The sequence below is a fragment of the Stegodyphus dumicola genome, chromosome 10 (assembly GCF_044657685.1).
Source record: "Stegodyphus dumicola isolate Sdum_Otavi_A_Nest chromosome 10, ASM4465768v1".
Taxonomy (NCBI): Eukaryota; Metazoa; Arthropoda; class Arachnida; order Araneae; family Eresidae; genus Stegodyphus; species Stegodyphus dumicola.
The window spans coordinates 30,168,450-30,185,310 of NC_140777.1; positions in this window are offsets into that span (position 1 = coordinate 30,168,450).

The following is a 16,861-nucleotide window of genomic DNA, read 5'->3' on the forward strand; positions in this document are numbered from 1 at the left end:
AAAGGATGCTCATTATGTGAAAGTAGTGTTATAATGTAAGTATTAGTATTAGATGAGTGATTCTCAGAATTCAAGAATTAAATGAAAGAAACTTGGTTTTATATTTGAAGAAATTTATATAACCTATTAGTATAGACAACAGAATATTACAGACCTTATTTTTGATATATCGTTATACAGAACGTCTAATTTTGCAGCAGGATTATATATATATTAGAGTGAGCGTTATACAGGCTGTCCTGCAAACGTTGCGACAAACTTCTGGGTGAGGTAGAGCACATCATAAGGATTAGGAATTGCATAGAAACCCCTGCCCAGAAACGTCATTGCACACTGCCAGGCGGTGTTGTACAGGAGAGTGCTAGTGAAAAGTGAGGATTGCTTCATTCGAGTGGAAGACACCATGCGAAGAGCATGGAACGCTATACGAACAGAAAGCTTGCGAATATGTGGTTCCAACATGATGGATCGCCTGATCATTTTTGATTGGATGTTCGTAGTCATTTGAACAAATCATTCCTGCATCAATGGATTGGGCGTGATGGACCGGTTCCTGGCCCCCCTCGCTCACCGGATTTATCCAGTCTTGATTTCATTTTCTGGGGTGCCATCAAACGTGTCGTGTATCGCGATCCTTTTGTCTCTGAAATGGATCTTGTGGCAAGAATCGTCTGCGCAGCTGCTATAGTCAAAGAAACTGCCGGTGTGTTTGAACATGTTCGGTAATCAATGGTCATTCGGTGTCAGGCATATTTGGCGTCTGATAGTGCAAACTTCGAGCATTTATTGTAACAGTCAAGCTGTCGTATACCATCTGTACCCATGTCCAATAAATGTTTCAAATTAATCACTCTCTCGTTTCCTTTCCCATCTTCTACCTGTACTACCACTTACCCCTGACACATCCGGGCATGGGTTCCTACGCAAATGTTAATCTTTATGATGTGCCTTACCTCCCCCGGAAGTTTGTCGCAACATTCACGGGCACCTTGTATAAATATCATTTCATGCTTTGTATATTTATTACTTTATGCTGCAAAATACCATTTGAAAGCAAGTATCTTTTTTTAAAGGAATTTATGAAGAAAATTTGCTCTTATTTATACTGCACGTGGGCAAAGCTACTAAAAACACCTAATTCAGACAGCTCATTTTTCGATACGCGAATTCCTGTACAACTACGAGTGTTCATTGCTCTAAAACAATTATTGGTGGGAACTATTATTTATTAGAAAGTGTAAATGTGGGATAATACGCAACGTATATTTTAATAGCATATTTATATATTTACCATTCTCAAAGGATTCAGTCATGAGAAGTCGACTATTTGTTAATTACTTATGCTTTTGTATATAAGAAGGATTTCATTATTGTATTGTTTATATAAGAATGGCTATTTTCTTAGCCATTCAATGGAATTTTTTATAACTAATTTGAGAGAACTAAAAATCAAATATTTTGGTTTGGGAAACAAGTATGTTAAATATCAATAATACAATAAATGATTATTAGCATTGCTCTGTTAATCATATCACGGCTTACTTCTATTTCCTTTTTCCAGATTCTCTTCTCTTGACTGCCATTTTTAATTAACCGTAGACGTTTACCCATCATATCAGGAGCTGACTGCATGTAAAAAAAAATTGAAATGCTCTCTGGCGGATGGAAAGCTCATTGGGTGTTTGTTAAAGTTTGGCAAAGAAAACAATGTTCACTCTGCAGAATCAGCATTCAAGCCAATCGGTCGTTGTCCTGCAGGCAGGAAGAAAGGAAAATAATGTCTTATGAGAAGCCCAAAAAATTAACCATAATTCTTTCACTCTATGTCTCCGTCCATAAAAGGAATTCTTCTAACGATTGGGTTGTGCGACCTCCCCCTGATGGAGAAACCAATTCATCGCAGTTCATCCGGAAAATAAGAATCCGATAAAACCGAATAGCTTCAGAACATAAGGACGGGGGGCCGGGCTGGATTCCGCGGGAATGATTTCATTATCAGAGAGAGTCCTCCTTCGTTCTGACTGCAATCAGACAGACAATTATTTCGGAATCACGGGATTATTTACGTTCGCCTAATAATGCCCTTCTTCTAAAGGCGGAGGTTTGTGTTCCGTAGCGCTGAGGCTATTTAAATTAAATTCAAACTAATTACTTTACTGAAATTTTAACGTAAAAATTTCACCTAAGTGAACTAACGTTCCCGTCTGCAACACGAAGAAAGTCGATATTTTTATGTTAAAATGCTGTGCTGACAAACTTTTGTGTTAAGTTATATTGCGTTATAAAACTAACTATAATTAAAGCACTAATATTTTCGCAGCCAGAATTTCTGCCATTTATGTCGCGATGACCAAGAGATTTTGTAAAATTACCACTATATTCGACTCTTAGATACTGCTTTCCTATTTAAAAATTTTAGCCTATTTTCCACTGGAATTTTCAAAAAATATACTGCAAAGTAGTCCTGTTACAAAATCAGAAATATACCATTAACATGTGAATTATGCTAAGTTTTGCTTTTGGAATACAAGAAAAAGCATTTTATGACGTAAATTGATATTTATTGCCTCTCAGTGTCGGCAAACAATCTTGATAACAAATGATCTTTTATTACCTTTTTTTAATGCGCTACTCAACCCTTTCGTGACAGCGAAAGTATCTATCAGTTCTTACCACTAATAAGTGTTCTCCAGGAAGAGTTTATATTTGTTTGAATACCTAATTTTTGTTAAGTAATATCCGAATTTATTAGCCTAAACTTTCGAAGTTCATCTAATGTTTAACGAATTCGTGCTTCGCATGTTAATATCAGAGTTTCCTAAGATTCTGATGTTTTCAGTATGTTTAACAGACTTTGTATTTCATGTGCTGTATTTATATACGTATGATTCATTTTGTCACAGTTTTACAAATCAATCTCGTTCACCAATAACTGTGCTTTTAGATTTGCATATTTTATTTTAAAAAGTACAAAATTTAAGCTGCTTATTAATACCTGAAATCGACTGGGAAGTATCAAAGATCACCCGAATGTAATAATTTATTACCTCGTTTAGTTATTTTAACATACGTAATGTTGTTGTTGACCTTACCCTTACTTTTAACTATAATACGCTCTAAATGCATTTTATTTACGTCAAGAAATTACCGGTACTAGACGCAGTTAACTGCATGACGCAGTTAGTGCACACTGAAATTACCCAGATCTAACCAGTGTGAAGCATTTAGTGGATGCTGGACTCTCGACGTAAAAGATTAATAAGAAAATGTCTTCGATGCATATTATAATGCATAAAATATCATCTAGTCCAACCGTTACCATAAGAGTGCTGAATATGGTTTCGAAATTTGATTCATTTGTGAATGAAAATTTCGAATACGAAATGTGTAATATAATTTTTATTTACTCACATATTAGTTCTGTGTGTTACTTACTATCTTATCTCTAATACAAATGTCCCCTGATAAAATAACTCCTCGACTGCGAAATATTTTGAAACGTTGCTTAGTGTAAATCACACGCAGCGAACGTTTGAGGAATTTTTAATAATGAATCCACGATCACACTATTAATTTAATGTTTCCGTACCGCATACTTATCATCTATGCGACTCGGAAAACGCTGCCGATGTCGCAAGAGGCATTAAGCAAATAATTATCTTCTATAAGGCGTAGCAAACGGCCTTTTTCCCAATTTTGTCACTCAACATAACGTTATGATTTTTTAATTATTATGGCATAAACTGAGCGATTTGAAAGCAATAAAAGTGATAATGAATAATGCTGATAATTTAAACCCTTATCTTATTTTCATTAATAAATTTATATATATATATATATATATATATATATACATAATCTAAAAATGATGGAAAAGAGGAAAATTTTTGGAATCCTGTTCCTTGGCTGCATAGATTTAATTTATAAACATATAATATAATAAAAAAAATAACTCCTATTAAATTGGGCATATTTAGACAAAAGGTTACGAAATTCAATGTGAAGTGAAATGTGAACCTGATTAAAAATACCATTCATACACTAACCCCAATAAAGGTCAATACAGAAATAAATTTTAAAAATTTTAATTACTGAAAATAGGAATAATTAAACTTAAAAGATACAGAAGAAGTAAATTTGGTAAAGGTAATCTCCTGCCTATCAACCAAGAGCTTCCAGATAAAGTTATAAGGTGTTTCTCCCGCCTTCTTAGCATGCCTTTGTGGTCTGCACGCTGAGCGCGTATCCAGAGGTCCGTGGATCGATTCCCGGCGAGGGCGTTGCTCATATTTGTTCTATCTTGCTTCAAAATAACCTAATGACTCTACAATGGCGCGCGAATTAAAAGGGTGATGGATGATGATTCTCCACACCCAGGCTTTGTCGGTTGGGTCCTCTAAAAGCCCAGTTTAAAAATCATTGGATGTAATTTTAAATTTTAATTAATTTAACTTATAAGTTATTTCTTCAGCTATCTCAGCATGCCTTCGTGGTGTAGCGGTCAGCACATTCGGAGCGCATTCTTAAGATCCTTGGTTCGAGTGCCGACGAGGGCATTGCATATTTTTCAAGTCTCTTGCTTTCCAAAAAAATTCTATTGTCTCTACAGTGGTGCCCGAACTAAAAGAATGGTGGGTGATGATTCTCCACCCCCAGGGATAGGTCCGTGGTTCGAGTCCCGGAAAGGGCACTGCATATTTTTCATGTCTCCCGCTTCGAAAGAACCTAATGTCTCTTCAAACTGTTAACTATTGCTTGACATACAGGAGATTACCTTTACCAAATTTGCTCTACTTCTTCAGTACTTTTAAGGTATTATTATTCTAATTATCAATAATTTAAAATTTACTAAATGTATTTCCGTATTGACCTTTATTGGAGTTCGTGCATAAATTGCGTAGTTAATCAGATTTAACACTGACATCAAATTTAAATTCTTAACGTTTTGGCTAAATATGCACAATTTAATTTAATAGGAGTTATTTATTTTTAATTTCCTTATATTGTGTATATATGTGTATATAATAACATACTCAATGCTATTTAATAATATATTGGCATATTAAACAACGTATTTAAGTTATAATAGTCCTCGGACAAAAGAACTAGAGAGATTAAATACCTGTGAATCGAAAAGTGTTTGATTTTATTAAGAATAATTTAAAACAGTTTTACAGATAAAATCTTCAAGTTTAATACCTCTATCTTTCGTTTATTTCCGTGATGTCAGCGTCACATGGACGTCAATCGACTAAATGATCGCTAATCAAGCAGGAAAAAATTTGTGTATTTGAAGTCGCCCAAACAACTTCTGTCACGGATTCCTTTTAGAACACGGCGTGGACAAATACCTACTTCCGTGCTGGACTAGCCATTCAGCAGACCAGAACTTAGATGTGGTAAGTTGGCCACCTAGATGCCTGCATTTTATACGACGGGACTGCTTCTTAAAAGGATACATCAAGGACAAAGTTTTTGTTCTTTACCTCCACGTTTAGCTACAGCATTTTCGGCTATTAGGCGAACAGTAAATTTCTTACCCCAACTTATTGATAACTGAAAACGGAACATTATTTTATTTAGCTCTTGTTTTTGAGAACAATTTAGTTGGCGTCCGTCGCAAATCGGTGCCTTAAGCCTCTATTTCCCATCTTAAAAGTTTGGACGATCTTAAACAACGCAACATACAGCTGATGCAAACGATGACATGGTATGCTAAAATAAGTTTGAGAAGAGCTCTAATATCGCATTGATACCAGCAGTATGACAGAAAGTTCACACACAGAACATTTGGAAATAACGCATGTTATTTTGAGGACAACGTAAGTATTTCAGTTGTATTATTAAAACTGTTTTCTTCTAAAGACTTTTATCTATTTCGTTTAAGAATACTACATTAGTGTTCAAAACTGTAGCAGCTCTCCTAATTTGGGCCGTAAAAAAAAATTAACTGGAAGACATAAAATTCACACTACAGAGGCACAATGTATTACTTAAAGGTTGAGGAAAATAGACTAGCAAAAAGTGAATGGAACGCATACAGTATGGAACGAATAGAAAATATTTTATTAACAGAACGTTAGTTAAAAAAAAAAAAAAAAAAACTATGTAGCTAAGGGGGAGAATGATAAGCCGAAGAGCCTTAGGCCGAGATATGATAATCTTAAATGGCGATGGTTGCGTTGCATCGTTTGTCGATCCTCAATAACGGTTCCTGGGGTAAGAATTACAATTCTTCCCTGATATTAGAAGGATCAAAGAAATTCCTACTTTTCACCAAATCAACTGAGGCCGAGAAGCATTTGTCATACTAAACAACTCTCATCGCTAAAGAAGACGTGACTCCACTCATGAGAAGGCCAGTCTGGTTATCTGCGCCACTCTAAACAGTACCGCCGATGGACTGCTGTCAATAGTATGCAACGTTCAGAACGGCGTGCGAAAAGGCCACCTTTATGAAGTCGTCCGGCAACAGTATCACCTGTCTGCCGGTTGCCGTGCTGAAGTACATTGTCCGCTGTCAATTTTCTATCTCGTTTCCTTTGCAGAGCAATATATGGGTCATGATTTACCGTTGCTTTAATCGGCAGACCACCACCAACCCTCCTGTCGTTTGGAAGGCTTTACAGTTTTGTGAAAGAACACTTTTATTTATTCCAAATTCTTGGACAACAGAGATCACTCGACACACCTCCTTAAGCTTGCAAATCATTCTGCCTGCGTAAAGGCGTCTTGATACTTTCTTGCAGCCAGCTGTACGTACAAGCTTACTTTTACTTGTGTCAAGATGCCTAGAAATGCCTAGAAATGCTCCTTAAGAGTAAGGTTGCTAAAAACTGGTCATTGATTTCCATGTATGAGATTACTATATTGAATGTTTTCGCAGGTTTCTCGCAGTGCAATTTAAATTCGAGGGAGTTCTGCATCGAAACCCCTCTGCGGACGTAATTATTTCTTGTCGATATAGCCACTGTGAGATGTTATGTATTCAGTTAATGATACAAACATACACATATCTGTGTACAGAAGAGTTTCCTTCTTTAAGAGGTACTAAAATTACCTATATTTAAATACAGTATTTATTACTTTTGTATTTTTAGTTTTGCTTATAACATCACTTTAGATATTACGGGTACTATAATTTATAAAATGAATATCTTGATTGATAAAATCACTGTTAGATTTATCATTTCTAAGGCATTACTTATCTGGATTTTCATCTTCGAACTAGCCTTAGATTTTCGGGATTACTAACTATGTAATATTGCAATCGAAAGTATGGGAAATACTATGCTATAAGTAGGCACGAGTAAGAAATCTTGCAAAATTTTTCAGATTTTTGTTATGTCTTGCATTGATTCGGGAATTTCATTTCTTTTCGTCATTTTATAATTAATTTTTTGCTAAAAAGGCATAATTTTTGCTTTGACTACTTCCTAAAATAAAACATGTAAACGTAAAACATACACAGCATTTTATTTCTACAATAAAATGTCTTCCATAAAAGCACCCTCTGGTCGGCAATTCACTTTTGCTAGTAAATAATGCATTGGCCAAATCAGAGAATGATATCTGAGACAATATCTCTTAACATAGTACTGAGCACATTCATATATAATTTAGATCACTTCTGCTAGTAAATAGGGCATAGATAATTCATTTCTAAACGCATTCAACAAGTCAGATAATGAGACCTATTACAATATCTTTTAACATGTTGCCGAACATATTCTGTAAGGATTATGTTAATTTTATTAACAGTTAAATTGTGAGTTAAAGTTCCTTTCCTATCACTTCTTAAATTCAATTTACCACTTCCAGCCAGAACGTAGTTTTAGAATCACGTCTGAATACATAATGAGGAAGAGCGTTATTTAACTGCGAAGTTCTTCGGTCTTAGTGAGAGAGATACCGGGTATTCTGGATAGCACGCGTCCGCCTTTTTAGGCTACTCTCTCGTAAGCATGTATGAGATTTTTAAAGAATGGAATCACGCTCGGTCGTACTTTAGGCCCTTGATAGCTTTGCAGTCTATTAACGTTAAGGGGACAACTCTGTTAGAATTTTAATAGTTTTAGCTATACAGTTTAATTCTTAGTCTCTTAAGTTCAAGCCTAAGTGTCGGCTTTATTTACACTCCAAGTCGGAGTTTTGTTAAACTTCATGTGGAATAATAAATGATTAGTTTACCCTTCTAGCTTGTTGTTTCCTGTCACATGAACTCTGTTTGCCTATCTCATTAACCCCTTAGACCAATATACATATGTATCCAATGTACCTATACCACCAATGTACCTATGTATGAAACTTTTTATTAATTGTATACTGAAGCATATATATGCACACGCCCTTGTTTGGCCACGTCAATACCACATATTCTCCATTAATATATTTCCGATGCAGCCCTTTCAGGAAGTCGCCAGGGTTGTGTTGTTCTAAATAGGTGCGGGTACCGGACGACACCCGATTTGTCATATTAAGCCGCCCGGATGTCCGGGCCCTGCATTCACCTGTCACCTGCCACATGAACTCAAGCGATTATTCGCTTATCAGTTCTTAAGATTCTTCACTTCCAACAGTAACTTAGAATTACACAGTGAGGAACTGTACAATTCATATATTATTTAGATCCTTTTAAGCAATTCTGAACAATCATCTGAGCTTGCTGTTCATTTCTTTTTTAGCTATTCCTAAAATATTGTATTTTTCGAAAAGCAGTAAAGCATGACGTGGTCCAGAAGATGCACTCTCAAGGACTCTTCCTTTCAAATGCATTATTGCGAATGAAGAATCACAGATCTACACTTTTGACACGGAAAATAGTCCAACAATCAAGTGAAAGGCCCCTGAGGGATGAAAGAAGACCAAAAAGACAACATCAGAACCTGTCAAAAATGTAATGTTAACAGTTTTCTTCGAATGTCGTGCTAAACTGAATTTCTATTAACTGGCCAAATTGTTAATAAACAATAGTGACCTGAATATCTCGTATATAACCCATATATTTTAAGACAGAAAATTATGTATGATAGTAAACTAATCCCATTGTCTTCTTGTCCATGAATCTTTCGTAAAAAATTCAGCAAATGCAGCTCCTCAAGATCTGTATGCACCTGATGTGACATTACATAATTTTATCTTATTTCCAATATTAAACATAAAGTTTTGCGATCCCCTTTTTGAGGTTATTGATGCAATAAAACATCCACCGCATGTCCGAAGCGGTTTTATGCAAAGGAATTTAAAATATATTTTGAGGGTTGGGGGAAAAATTTGTACATGTGACCCTGCAGTTGGACCGGTTGTTTAAAGTAATCGTAATGAATATTTACCAATAAATTCACATCTTGAGTTTGTATTTTATGAAATCGTTCCCAATATTTTAAAATCACAGTATTGCTCAGGGATCTCTTTTCACTACTTTAATGACATGCAAATATTGTTTAATGTTGATGGCATCGAGCCAAAACTACAAATATGCATTCGTTGCTGTTTTGGCATGAATATATTTTCGATTTCACGTCTCTATATGCCAAGGGCTTTATGCCAAAAGGGCACAATTGTATTTCGATGTTTTGCTCTATACCTAAAAAAGTCATTTCGAAGATATTTTTATTAAAATTGTAAATCCCTTTACCATACTGGACTTTAAAGTTTTTTGTTCATGTTATCATGCAAAGAAAAAGGCAAAAAAATGCTGCTTGAATATTTCATAACACTCCGAAGAAATGCTTCCATAAAAATTTAAAACTAAAATTACAGACCATGAAAAATAACGTAAACACTTCCCTTTCTTTCCTTAAATAAATATATTAACTCATTAACCGCCAAATTATACGGAATGATTTTTTCATATACAAGTAATAATAAGAATTAACTTAAGTATTTATAACATAAATTTACACTGAAAATAAAACAAAAGCTCTTATCTGTGGAAAAATCGAGTGTTGAGTTCGAGCAACGTCAGCGGCGGATTAAGAATACGGATGTTTAAGTGAGTATGATTCTGCTCGTGCGAAGTTTCCTTTGATTTAAGCGCTGGATTACTTTTTAGTTATAGAGCGTTTTATAAACTTACAAATCACTTTGCTTGTTATTAATTTAATACTGAAATTTACATTGTATTTCTTTTACAAATACAGATTATTTTCATTTGAAAGGTTCAAGCATGGAAAGCTTCACTACAATCATGATATAAGGCAACATTATGTACTTTGCGTTTCTAAACAGTCTGCTATGGCATTCTTTTACAGCGCCATCTTCTGTTATCCTCGGCGTCTACGATACAATGTATACCATGTAGAGTTGCGCACCTCCAACTTGCACGCAACCAAGAGGTGACTGTTGAAACTGGATAAATAACAGAGTCTTGCTAAGGGTTTAAGTCCCTTTTTATTCAACGTAATAAATTACAAGTGCGTGCTCTTGACGCTCACAAACTACGCCAACTCGGCGGTAAAATAAAAATAAGAACCTGAAAAGAAACTAATAACAAGACTCTAACTACGAGGCTCTCTAAAAGTAACTACCCTCACCGCGTTTTACAATACCACTGCTAATTCAGCAAAATTTGGAATATCACGTTGAACAATTAACAATTCTCCTAGGCAAGCAAACAGGCCGAAACGCGGGGTTCTTCAATTTCTGGCTAACTACCTCCGCGCTCGGCTCGTGAAGTACAAACAGCACACCTCGAACAAGTTTCCTTTCTATTTAACTCAGAATACTTCCGCTGATAATTTGAATCCTTGCGCGTTCAACTAAAATTTACATACTCTGGCATTGGCAGTTCCAGGGGAAAGTAAGGCTTGACAGGAAAGATAGTTTAAACTTAAAATAAATGTTAGTTAAAATAAATATAAACCCTACATTTGCCGCTGCCAGAATTTGGAAAAGTTGGAAGCAGGTCCTACAAACGACCTGTTGTAAGTTTCTATAATTCTGAACTAACTCCCGAGAGCCTCGTTCACACACACAAAAAAAATCTTATGTAACAACTTGTATACTAATTTTCTGTTGATACTTATAAATCTCTCTTCTTACAGCAACTTTTCCTGGACTTCATCAATCAATCTTGTTCTTTTCCTTCCAGCATCTGGAAGGAATAAGTATCAGTATCTTTCTAAATACATTATAATTTACACTTTCTTGACACTGAATAAATTTTTGTTTTTAAACGATTCGTTTTCCTTAGTTATTGCTTAATTCACATTCATTCAATTTTTCAAGCATTAATTTAACTTTACCCTGGCTCTCCACCATGTGTGGTGTCACACGGGAATATTCGTGTTTTAGTCTTACAACACTTCCCCTAACCACCATGATTTGTTAGAATTCAACGACCAAATAGACACATCTTACTTGACATTCTACAACTCGATGAGCTACTTTAACATTCTTAAAAATTCAAGTGTAGGTGGAGAACCCTACAAAACACATTCATTCTAACTTCCCCCTCATTCATCTTTAAACATGCAGGCTTTCGCTCTAAAGCATGACTTTATCTACAGTTTAATATTTAAATTTTGAATTCATTGCTTTTGAGCATTTTACTTTTAGCATCTAAAATTTTATGCTTCTAAACTAAATTCTACTTTTACATAACATTCAAGTATTTACGTACATTTACAAAATTTTAATACATATGATTTTTACAATTTACCATAAAAGGAATAAGAGAAAATAAATTTTTACTTTACTCATTCTTCGCCAAGCTGGCGGCACTGAAACTAAAATTCTTATTAATACAAGAATACGAAGTTATTTTTATCTTCGGCCAAATTTTGGCTTTAACATAACAGAATTAGTCTTTCGACCAACAGAAAATGCTTATTCTTAGCTTTTATACTTAAGGTATATAATACTTTTGCCTTCGCTAAATAAAGTAAAACAAAACTAAGTCTCAACCGAGACATATTGACTTTCGTCAAAACATAGAACTTCGTACTTAAGCATAACGTTTCAGAACAAAAGAAAAATTTTATAGAAGATTTTAACTTATCTTTGAGTTTTCGATGATTGAAACTCCGTCATTCGTTTCTGGCAGAACTGTTCCCACGTGATAGGTTTCATGGACGTCAATCTTCTCCTTACTGACCTCCGAGTGTCGTCCACATTAGTTTTTCTTTTGCGTCCTCTGCATGCTGGCCTCTTGGCGGAGTAATCGTCGGGTTGTTGTCGTTTCCGTTTTTCCATTGGACGGCTGGTCTTGACGTCCTCCGGTCTGAAGTCCTTGGATTTCTTCTGTTGTTCCTGGTATTTTTGTTCCTCCTGTTGCCGTTTCAGTTTCCGGAACGGCGGCCTTGCTGGCACCTGACTCTCTGGCCCTGGGAGCGTTCTCCTTGATGTATAATTTCTCCTGCGATACGTTGTAGCTGGTGTTTTCCTCTTTACCATGGTTTCTTTACGCGGTGCAGCTGCATTCTTGTTTTTCTTAAATGCTGGAGTTTGAAAGATTTTATTTTTTCTTTTTGGTACCGTCGTCCGGGTTGTAGAAGGGCTAGATCTCTCTTCAGTTCTCTGCTTCTTGGGTGGTGGAACAGTTGTTATTTCTGGACCTTCTACTTCCTTCAGACTTGAGTCCTGCAAGAAACTTTTAAGGATTTCAAAATCATTTGGATTATAGTATTTTTTCACCTGGTCGGGACTTGCTTTACAGATCTCCCCTCTCTCGTTCTTAAGCTATAATACGACTCCTTTGATTTCCTGAATTACATAGGGGCCTTCAAATTTTTGAGCTAGCTTTGCCGTAAAATTGTCTGGGGCACTTGGTAAAGAAAATTTCCGCTTCAATACTTTATCCCCAACTTTAAAATCTGCTTCACGGCGTTTTCTATCATAATACGCTTTTTGCTTATTTCTTGCCGTATCCGAGCTTTTAAGCGCCTGATCAATAAGTTTTTGCACATCTTTCTGTTTAAACTCTTGCTCTCTTTGTTGCACAAAGAATAATTTATCTAAAGGCGTAATTAACTTTCGGCCTAAAAATAATTCTGCTGGGGTTTTTCCCGTAGTATCCTGATTTGCCGTTCTTAAAGCATAAGCTAACTCATTTATGTAGCCATCCCAGCGCTTGTGATGTGTGCTCACGTAACTGCGAATTATTTTTACTATGTTTTTATTCACTCTTTCTGCTATGTTTGCCTGTGGTCTATAAGGAACCATTTTGATATGGCGTATGCCAAGTCCATTGCATATGTTTTCAAATATTTGACTAATGAATTGTTTTCCGTTATCGCTAATGACTTTTATCGGTGCACTGTATTTTAAAATGTATCTGTGTAAGAATGCATCTGCGACTGTTTTGGCTGACGCGCGTTTAAGTGGAACAATTTCTGTCCATTTTGAAAAATGATCTACTATTACTAAAAGAAAACGATTTTTATTTAACTCGCTCTGGGGGAAGGGACCAACAAGATCTATGCCTAAAATTTCATTCGGAAGTGTAGCGCGAATGCTATTTAAGTACCCGGCCGGGCTGTAATTAATATCATTTATTAACTGACATTGATTGCAGGACCTGACATACGCAGTTACTATTTTGTATAATTGCGGGAAATATACCGCCTCGCGTACCCTTTTTAAAGTCTTTCTGACCCCTAAATGACCCGCTTTTTTTCGCGTCGTGTAATTCCTTCAAAATGCTTAATCGAAGCGAGGCTGGGATGACTGGTTTGTACTCAAGATTTTCGTTTGTTGTTTTCGTATAAAATAATAAATTATCTATTATTTCATAGTTTTGTGCTCTATTTCTTATCGCATCGGTATCTGTGTGCTCAAAGCTTTCGGGGTCTTTCAAATATGCATAGATACTTCCAAATTCAGGGTCAGCTTTCAATTCAGCAATAATTGTTTCTCTAGAATCTAAAATTTTTGAAGACAACACAGCGCATTTGAGTTCATTTCCTTCATCGTCCAGTTTTATACGAGAAACTGCGTCAGCTACATTGTTTTCCTTACCCGGTTTATATTTTTTCTGAGATTATATTCTTGGAGTTTTAAAGCCCATCTTATTAACCTGGGCGTTAGGTTTTTCCCCGAGTAAAGTCTACCAACAGCCGCATGATCCAAAAAGACTGTTACTGGCGCTTTGCCGAAATAAACTCGAAATTTGTGTACAGCCATTAATACGGCTAATGTTTCTCTCTCTGTAGCTGTATAATTCCTTTGTGTCTGATTCAACGTTTTACCAAAAAATGCCAGAGGATGGCTATTTTGCATAAGAACCGCACCCACCGCATAGTCTGACGCATCTGCTGCAATTTCCAGGTTTTCGTCTTCCTCCGGGAATTTTAAAACAGGGGCATTGATGAGCGCTTCTTTTAATCTTTCAAATGCTGTATTTGCTTCCGCTGTCCACGTAAATTTACCTCTCTTTCTTTCGATTATTAAATGTGGTTCAACAATATTAGCGAAATCTTTTATGAAAGACCGATAGTAAGAACATAACCCAAGGAAAGAAGAAAGTTTCTTGGCGGTGTTGGGCGGTGGGAAATTCTTGATGGCTTTTATTTTTGAATCTTGCGTTTCTATACCCTTTTGAGAAATTTTATAACCGAGATATTTAAGTTCTTTAGTTGCGAACTTGCATTTTGAGGCTTTAATTGTAAGACCGGCCTCTTTTAATAATTTAAAAACTTGTTCTAGATCATTAATGTGTTGTTCCAACGTACTACTCGTTATAATTATATCATCTAGATAGATTAAAGTTGATTTTCCTAGGACAGGCTTTAGAACAATGTCCATAGCTCTCTGGAATGTTGATGGGGCCCCACACAACCCAAAGGGCATGCGTAAAAATGCATAAGTGCCCGATTTTGTTATAAACGCGGTTTTATGTATGTCTTCGGGTCTCATAGCTATTTGATAGTAGCCAGACGTTAAGTCCAAAGTAGACATGTATCTTGTCGATTTGATCTGTCTAATAATTTCCTCTATAACCGACAAAGGGTAAACTGGGAATTTAGTAATACTATTTAGTTTTCTGTAATCGATAGCAAACCTCCAAGCCCTTTTATCCGAAGGAGGAAACTCGTTCTTTTTCTTACATAGTACGACTGGACTCGCGTACTCACTATTTATGTGCGTTATTATTTTATTCTTTAATATCTCCTGAATATGTTCTTCGATGATTACGTCTTTTTGTTTGTCATAACGGTAAGGTTTAGTCCTACAAGGTTTTTCGGCATTTAATTGTATCTGATGCGTAACTGTTTGGCAACTACCAGGCTTTTCTGAAAACAAGTTAGAAAAATTACTCACCACTTGCTGGATGGCATGCCTTTCATGGTCATTCAGATGGCTAAGTTCCACTTGCGGTTTCTCCACAGGTTCCACCACCCTCTGGTCCATTTCCAGCACCACGGAACTGTCTTGAAAATTCAGCTTGGCCCTCGCGGCCCTTAAAAAGTCAATACCTAAAATAAGAGGATTTTGCAGATTCTTCACTACAAAAATTAATACTTTGAGGCTTTCCTCTTTTACCTGTATGTTTAATGATAATTTCCCGATGCAGTGACATGTTTTTCCTTGCGCCGCTATAATTTCCGTATTTTTGGTTTTAAATAATCGTACCCTATAAAAATTCTTTTTTAAGAAATTTTCGCTCATAAAATTTCCTTCTGCTCCTGCATCGATGAGGGCTTCTACTGGTACATCGCCAACCAGGACTTGTATAATTGGTAGATGTGAGTTTTTTACGATGACCGTATTTAAATGTCTTTTTGAGGGTTTTTTTAAAACTTCCGGGGTCTGGACCCTCCCTTTCACGGGCCCCTCTACTCGTTTAAAGCTTTCCTTTCAATTTGTGCCTTCTGGGTACGCGGATGTTTATTTTCGAATTTTCTTTTTGGGCCTTGACCTTCGAGGTTCGATGAATTAGCTTGATAGCTCTTTCCCCCATAAGAGCGATTTGCATTTCTGGTTTCCTCGTTTGAAGATTTCCTTCGGGTACTTTGAGAATACGTTGCCCCTCTAGCTTTTTCCGCTATTCTGCGATTTTGAAACTTCACCGCCAATTCGAAGAGCTCCTGCAATGTGCTTGGGTTTCTAATTTCGAAGTAGTCTTGAACAGCGGGTAACAATCTTGGTAAGATTATTTCAATAATCTCCGCATCGGGTTTTTTCCCATACAGCATATCCGTCAGCTTAATTTTTCGTAGAATAAAGTGCGTCAACTCTTCTATCTCCCGTTGATAGAAACTATATAGTTCGGCTTCCAGCCTTGCTCGATCTTTCACTATGGGGAAGGCCTTTACTAACGATTTTTTGAAATTTTCAAATGTATATGTCTAGCTTCCAAATTCCCCTAATAAAAATTTGCCTATATTCTTCCACCATAGCGCGGCCTGTCCTCTTAGTGCGGATGTGGCGATGGCAACGTTTTGTCTTTCAGGCACAGGGTAGAGCTGAAAGTGATTTTCTAGGCCTTCTAGAAATATCGCCCCCCAATTTTTTCCGTCGAAATTGACGTTTGGCTTGATTGACGCTCTCAAAGTCTGGACCAGGTATCCAAATCCTTCCAATTGGCTTGCCATTTCTTGGTGTTGTCCAGCGGCTTCCATCCGATTTTCGGCGATTTCAGATCGATAAGTGCTCGGGCGCCAATGTAGAGTTGCGCGCCTCCAACTTGCACGCAACCAAGAGGTGACTGTTGAAACTGGATAAATGACAGAGTCTTGCTAAGGGTTTAAGTCCCTTTTTATTCAACTTAATAAATTACAAGTGCGTGCTCTTGACGCTCACAAACTACGCCAACTCGGCGGTAAAATAAAAATAAGAACCTGAAAAGAAACTAATAACAAGACTCTAACTACGAGGCTCTCTAAAAGTAACTACCCTCACCGCGTTTTACAATACCACT